This window comes from Gadus macrocephalus, chromosome 10, assembly GCF_031168955.1.
Source record: "Gadus macrocephalus chromosome 10, ASM3116895v1".
In the NCBI taxonomy this organism is placed as follows: Eukaryota; Metazoa; Chordata; class Actinopteri; order Gadiformes; family Gadidae; genus Gadus; species Gadus macrocephalus.
The window spans coordinates 20,837,719-20,843,718 of record NC_082391.1 but is presented as its reverse complement, the minus strand read 5'-3'; the positions used below and the strand labels follow the sequence as shown (position 1 = coordinate 20,843,718).

Sequence of the window (6,000 nt, the reverse complement as noted above, 5' to 3'; positions counted from 1 at the left end):
ATAACATTTGAGTGAATCCCTTCTCAAACTATTTGTAATTGAAAATACCAAAAAAAAAGATGAAATTAACACTTAAATAAAAGGCCGGTTAGCTCAGTTGGTTAGAGCGTGGTGCTAATAACGCCAAGGTCACGGGTTCAACCCCCGTACTGGCCATCAATTCATTGTTGAGTTTATTAATGTATTAATTTGAGGATGAATTAAACACTTCCGAAAAAATATATAGACCAATAGACTGTTAAACAGAAGCCACGTGGCCTAATGGATAAGGCGTCTGACTTCGGATCAGAAGATTGACGGTTCGAATCCCTTCGTGGTTAGTTGGAATTGAACTCGCTCAAAGGTGGTAGCATATATAACATTCTTTGAAACAAGGCAATATTTTGACAACATTTAAGTGAATCATTTCTCAAACTGTTTGAAATTGTAAAAACAAAAAAAAAAGATGAAATTAACACTTAAATAAAAGGCCGGTTAGCTCAGTTGGTTAGAGCGTGGTGCTAATGACGCCAAGGTCACGGGTTCAACCCCCGTACTGGCCATCAATTCATTGTTGAGTTTATTAATGTATTAATTTGAGGATGAATTATACACTTCCGAAAAAATATAAAGACCAATCGCCTATTAAACAGAAGCCACGTGGCCTAATGGATAAGGCGTCTGACTTCGGATCAGAAGATTGAGGGTTCGAATCCCTTTGTGGTTACGTGGAATTGACATCGCTCAAAGGTGGTAGCTTATATAACATTCTTTGAAACAAGGCAATGTTTCGACAACATTTAAGTGAATCATTTCTCAAACTGTTTGAAATTGTAAAAACAAAAAAAAAAGATGAAATAAACACTTAAATGACAGGCCGGTTAGCTCAGTTGGTTAGAGAGTGGTGCTAATAACGCCAAGGTCACGGGTTCAACCCCCGTACTGGCCATCATTTCTTTGTTGAGTTCATTGATGTATTAATTTGAGGATGAATTATACACTTCCGTAAAAAATATAAAGACCAAAAGACTATTCAATAGGAGCCACGTGGGCTAATGGATTAGGCGTCTGACTTCGGATCAGAAGATTGAGGTTTCGAATCCCTTCGTGGTTACGTGGAATTGACCTCGCTCAAAGTTGGTAGCTTAAATACCATTCTTTGAAACAAGGAAATGTTTCGACAATATTTAAGTTAATCATTTCTCAAACTGTTTGAAATTGTACAAACAAAAAAAAAAGATGAAATTAACACTTAAATAAAAGGCCGGTTAGCTCAGTTGGTTAGAGCGTGGTGCTAATAACGCCAAGGTCACGCATTCAACCCCCGTACTGGCCATCAATTCTTTGTTGAGTTTATTAATGTATTAATTTGAGGATGAATTATACACTTCCGAAAAAATATAAAGACCAATCGCATATTAAACAGAAGCCACGTGGCCTAATGGATAAGGCGTCTGACTTCGGATCAGAAGATTGAGGGTTCGAATCCCTTCGTGGTTAGTTGGAATTGATCTCGCTCAAAGTTGGTAGCTTATAAAACATTCTGTGAAACAAGGGAATGCTTCGATAACATTTGAGTGATTCCCTTCTCGAACTATTTGTAAATGAAAATACCAAAAAAAAACATGAAATGAACAACTACATAAAAGGCTGGTTAGCTCAGTTGGTTAGAGCGTGGTGCTAATAACACCAAGGTCACGGGTTCAACCCCCGTACTGGCCATCAATTCTTTGTTGAGTTTATAAATGTATTAATTTGAGGATGAATTATACACTTCCGAAAAAATATAAAGACCAATCGCCTATTAATCAGAAGCCACGTGGCCTAATGGATAAGGCGTCTGACTTCGGATCAGAAGATTGAGGGTTAGAATCCCTTCGTGGTTACGTGGAATTGACCTCGCTCAAAGTTGGTAGCTAAAATACCATTCTTTGAAACAAGGCAATGTTTCGACAACATTTAAGTTAATCATTTCTCAAACTGTTTGAAATTGTACAAACAAAAAAAAAAGATGAAATTAACACTTAAATAAAAGGCCGGTTAGCTCAGTTGGTTAGAGCGTGGTGCTAATAATGCCAAGGTCACGGTTTCAACCCCCGTACTGGCTATCTATTCTTTGTTGAGTTTATTAATGTATTAATTTGAGGATGAATTATACACTTCCGAAAAAATATAAAGACCAATCGCCTATTAAACAGCAGCCACGTGGCCTAATGGATAAGGCGTCTGACTTCGGATCAGAAGATTGAGGGTTCGAATCCCTTCGTGGTTAGTTGGAATTGACCTCGCTCAAAGTTTGTAGTTTATAAAACATTCTGTGAAACAAGGGAATGCTTCGATAACATTTGAGTGAATCCCTTCTCAAACTATTTGTAAATGAAAATACCAAAAAAAAACATGAAATGAACAACTACATAAAAGGCTGGTTAGCTCAGTTGGTTAGAGCGTGGTGCTAATAACACCAAGGTCACGGGTTCAACCCCCGTACTGGCCATCAATTCTTTGTTGAGTTTATAAATGTATTAATTTGAGGATGAATTATACACTTCCGAAAAAATATAAAGACCAATCGCCTATTAATCAGAAGCCACGTGGCCTAATGGATAAGGCGTCTGACTTCGGATCAGAAGATTGAGGGTTAGAATCCCTTCGTGGTTACGTGGAATTGACCTCGCTCAAAGTTGGTAGCTAAAATACCATTCTTTGAAACAAGGCAATGTTTCGACAACATTTAAGTTAATCATTTCTCAAACTGTTTGAAATTGTACAAACAAAAAAAAAAGATGAAATTAACACTTAAATAAAAGGCCGGTTAGCTCAGTTGGTTAGAGCGTGGTGCTAATAATGCCAAGGTCACGGTTTCAACCCCCGTACTGGCTATCTATTCTTTGTTGAGTTTATTAATGTATTAATTTGAGGATGAATTATACACTTCCGAAAAAATATAAAGACCAATCGCCTATTAAACAGCAGCCACGTGGCCTAATGGATAAGGCGTCTGACTTCGGATCAGAAGATTGAGGGTTCGAATCCCTTCGTGGTTAGTTGGAATTGACCTCGCTCAAAGTTTGTAGTTTATAAAACATTCTGTGAAACAAGGGAATGCTTCGATAACATTTGAGTGAATCCCTTCTCAAACTATTTGTAATTGAAAATACCAAAAAAAAACATGAAATGAACAAATACAAAAAAGGCCGGTTAGCTCAGTTGGTTAGAGCGTGGTGCTAATAACGCCAAGGTCACGGGTTCAACCCCCGTACTGCCATCAATTCTTTGTTGAGTTTATTAATGTATTAATTTGAGGATGAATTATACACTTCCGTAAAAAATGTATAGACCAATCGACTGTTAAACAGTAGCCACGTGGCCTAATGGATAAGGCGTCTGACTCCGGATCAGGAGATTGAGGGTTCGAATCCCTTCGTTGTTAGTTGGAATTGACCTCGCTCAAAGGTGGTAGCATATATAACATTCTTTGAAACAAGGCAATGTTTTGACAACATTTAAGTGAATCATTTCGCAAACTGTTTGAAATTGTAAAAACAAAAAAAAAAGATGAAATTAAAGCTTAAATAAAAGGCCGGTTAGCTCAGTTGGTTAGAGCGTGGTGCTAATATCGCCAAGGTCACGGGTTCAACCCCCGTACTGGCCATCAATTCTTTGTTGAGTTTATTAATGTATTAATTTGAGGATGAATTATACACTTCCGAAAAAATATAAAGACCAATCGCCTATTAAACAGGAGCCACGTGGCCTAATGGATAAGGCGTCTGACTTCGGATCAGAAGATTGAGGGTTCGAATCCCTTCGTGGTTAGTTGGAATTGACCTCGCTCAAAGTTTGTAGTTTATAAAACATTCTGTGAAACAAGGGAATGCTTCGATAACATTTGAGTGAATCCCTTCTCAAACTATTTGTAATTGAAAATACCAAAAAAAAACATGAAATGAACAAATACATAAAAGGCCGGTTAGCTCAGTTGGTTAGAGCGTGGTGCTAATAACGTCAAGGTCACGGGTTCAACCCCCGTACTGCTATCAATTCTTTGTTGAGTTTATTAATGTATTAATTTGAGGATGAATTATACACTTCCGTAAAAAATATATAGACCAATAGACGGTTAAACAGAAGCCACGTGGCCTAATGGATAAGGCGTCTGACTTCGGATCAGAAGATTGAGGGTTCGAATCCCTTCGTGGTTAGTTGGAATTGACCTCGCTCAAAGGTGGTAGCATATATAACATTCTTTGAAACAAGGCAATGTTTCGACAACATTTAAGTGAATCATTTCTCAAACTGTTTGAAATTGTAAAAACAAAAAAAAAAGATGAAATTAACACTTAAAAAAAAGGCCGGTTAGCTCAGTTGGTTAGAGCGTGGTGCTAATAACGCCAAGGTCACGGGTTCAACCCCCGTACTGGCCATCAATTCATTGTTGAGTTTATTAATGTATTAATTTGAGGATGAATTATACACTTCCGAAAAAATATAAAGACCAATCGCCTATTAAACAGAAGCCATGTGGCCTAATGGATAAGGCGTCTGACTTCGTATCAGAAGATTGAGGGTTCGAATCCCTTCGTGGTTAGTTGGAATTGACCTCGCTCAAAGTTTGTAGTTTATAAAACATTCTGTGAAACAAGGGAATGCTTCGATAACATTTGAGTGAATCCCTTCTCAAACTATTTGTAATTGAAAATACCAAAAAAAAACATGAAATGAACACTTACATTAAAGGCCGGTTAGCTCAGTTGGTTAGAGCTTGGTGCTAATAACGCCAAGGTCACGGGTTCAACCCCCGTACTGCCATCAATTCTTTGTTGAGTTTATTAATGTATTAATTTGAGGATGAATTATACACTTCCGTAAAAAATATATAGACCAATTGACTGTTAAACAGAAGCCACGTGGCCTAATGGATAAGGCGTCTGACTTCGGATCAGAAGATTGAGGGTTCGAATCCCTTCGTGGTTACGTGGAATTGACATCGCTCAAAGGTGGTAGCTTATATAACAATCTTTGAAACAAGGCAATGTTTCGATAACATTTAAGTGAATTATTTCTCAAACTGTTTGAAATTGTAAAAACAAAAAAAAAAGATGAAATAAACACTTAAATGAAAGGCGGGTTAGCTCAGTTGGTTAGAGCGTGGTGCTAATAACGCCAAGGTCACGTGTTCAACACCCGTACTGGCCATCATTTCTTTGTTGAGTTCATTGATGTATTAATTTGAGGATGAATTATACACTTCCGTAAAAAATATAAAGACCAATCGACTAATCAATAGAAGCCAAGTGTGCTAATGGATTAGGCGTCTGACTTCGGATCAGAAGTTTGAGGGTTCGAATCCCTTCGTGGTTACGTGGAATTGACCTCGCTCAAAGGTGGTAGCTTATATAACATTCTTTGAAACAAGGCAATGTTTCGACAACATTTAAGTGAATCATTTCTCAAACTGTTTGAAATTGTAAAAACAAAAAAAAAAGATGAAATAAACACTTAAATGACAGGCCGGTTAGCTCAGTTGGTTAGAGAGTGGTGCTAATAACGCCAAGGTCACGGGTTCAACCCCCGTACTGGCCATCATTTCTTTGTTGAGTTCATTGATGTATTAATTTGAGGATGAATTATACACTTCCGTAAAAAATATAAAGACCAAAAGACTATTGAATAGGAGCCACGTGGGCTAATGGATTAGGCGTCTGACTTCGGATCAGAAGATTGAGGGTTCGAATCCCTTCGTGGTTACGTGGAATTGACCTCGCTCAAAGTTGGTAGCATATAAAACATTCTGTGAAACAAGGGAATGCTTCGATAACATTTGAGTGAATCCCTTTTCAAACTATTTGCAATTGAAAATACCAAAAAAAAACATGAAATTAACACTTAAATGACAGGCCGGTTAGCTCAGTTGGTTAGAGCGTGGTGCTAATAACGCCAAGGTCACGGGTTCAACCCCCGTACTGGCCATCAATTCTTTGTTGAGTTTATTAATGTATTAATTTGAGGATGAATTATACA

General features: G+C 37.7%; 15 non-coding genes across 15 annotated transcripts; all 15 read left to right on the top strand.

Annotated features, from left to right (window-relative positions):
• Positions 1–82: 82 nt before the first annotated feature.
• Positions 83–156, top strand: trnai-aau (transfer RNA isoleucine (anticodon AAU)). The gene has a single exon. It is a non-coding gene; the product is annotated as a tRNA-Ile (tRNA).
• A 312-nt stretch (positions 157–468) lies between these two features.
• trnai-aau (transfer RNA isoleucine (anticodon AAU)) lies at positions 469–542 on the top strand. The gene has a single exon. It is a non-coding gene; the product is annotated as a tRNA-Ile (tRNA).
• Positions 543–633: 91 nt separating this feature from the next.
• On the top strand, positions 634–706 carry trnar-ucg (transfer RNA arginine (anticodon UCG)). The gene has a single exon. It is a non-coding gene; the product is annotated as a tRNA-Arg (tRNA).
• A 700-nt stretch (positions 707–1,406) lies between these two features.
• Positions 1,407–1,479, top strand: trnar-ucg (transfer RNA arginine (anticodon UCG)). The gene has a single exon. It is a non-coding gene; the product is annotated as a tRNA-Arg (tRNA).
• Positions 1,480–1,792: 313 nt separating this feature from the next.
• trnar-ucg (transfer RNA arginine (anticodon UCG)) lies at positions 1,793–1,865 on the top strand. The gene has a single exon. It is a non-coding gene; the product is annotated as a tRNA-Arg (tRNA).
• A 313-nt stretch (positions 1,866–2,178) lies between these two features.
• Positions 2,179–2,251, top strand: trnar-ucg (transfer RNA arginine (anticodon UCG)). The gene has a single exon. It is a non-coding gene; the product is annotated as a tRNA-Arg (tRNA).
• A 313-nt stretch (positions 2,252–2,564) lies between these two features.
• Positions 2,565–2,637, top strand: trnar-ucg (transfer RNA arginine (anticodon UCG)). The gene has a single exon. It is a non-coding gene; the product is annotated as a tRNA-Arg (tRNA).
• A 313-nt stretch (positions 2,638–2,950) lies between these two features.
• Positions 2,951–3,023, top strand: trnar-ucg (transfer RNA arginine (anticodon UCG)). Its single transcript has one exon. It is a non-coding gene; the product is annotated as a tRNA-Arg (tRNA).
• Positions 3,024–3,336: 313 nt separating this feature from the next.
• On the top strand, positions 3,337–3,409 carry trnar-ccg (transfer RNA arginine (anticodon CCG)). Its single transcript has one exon. It is a non-coding gene; the product is annotated as a tRNA-Arg (tRNA).
• Positions 3,410–3,557: 148 nt separating this feature from the next.
• On the top strand, positions 3,558–3,631 carry trnai-aau (transfer RNA isoleucine (anticodon AAU)). Its single transcript has one exon. It is a non-coding gene; the product is annotated as a tRNA-Ile (tRNA).
• Positions 3,632–3,722: 91 nt separating this feature from the next.
• Positions 3,723–3,795, top strand: trnar-ucg (transfer RNA arginine (anticodon UCG)). Its single transcript has one exon. It is a non-coding gene; the product is annotated as a tRNA-Arg (tRNA).
• A 313-nt stretch (positions 3,796–4,108) lies between these two features.
• On the top strand, positions 4,109–4,181 carry trnar-ucg (transfer RNA arginine (anticodon UCG)). The gene has a single exon. It is a non-coding gene; the product is annotated as a tRNA-Arg (tRNA).
• A 148-nt stretch (positions 4,182–4,329) lies between these two features.
• On the top strand, positions 4,330–4,403 carry trnai-aau (transfer RNA isoleucine (anticodon AAU)). Its single transcript has one exon. It is a non-coding gene; the product is annotated as a tRNA-Ile (tRNA).
• A 477-nt stretch (positions 4,404–4,880) lies between these two features.
• On the top strand, positions 4,881–4,953 carry trnar-ucg (transfer RNA arginine (anticodon UCG)). Its single transcript has one exon. It is a non-coding gene; the product is annotated as a tRNA-Arg (tRNA).
• A 922-nt stretch (positions 4,954–5,875) lies between these two features.
• On the top strand, positions 5,876–5,949 carry trnai-aau (transfer RNA isoleucine (anticodon AAU)). Its single transcript has one exon. It is a non-coding gene; the product is annotated as a tRNA-Ile (tRNA).
• The last annotated feature ends 51 nt before the right edge of the window (positions 5,950–6,000 follow it).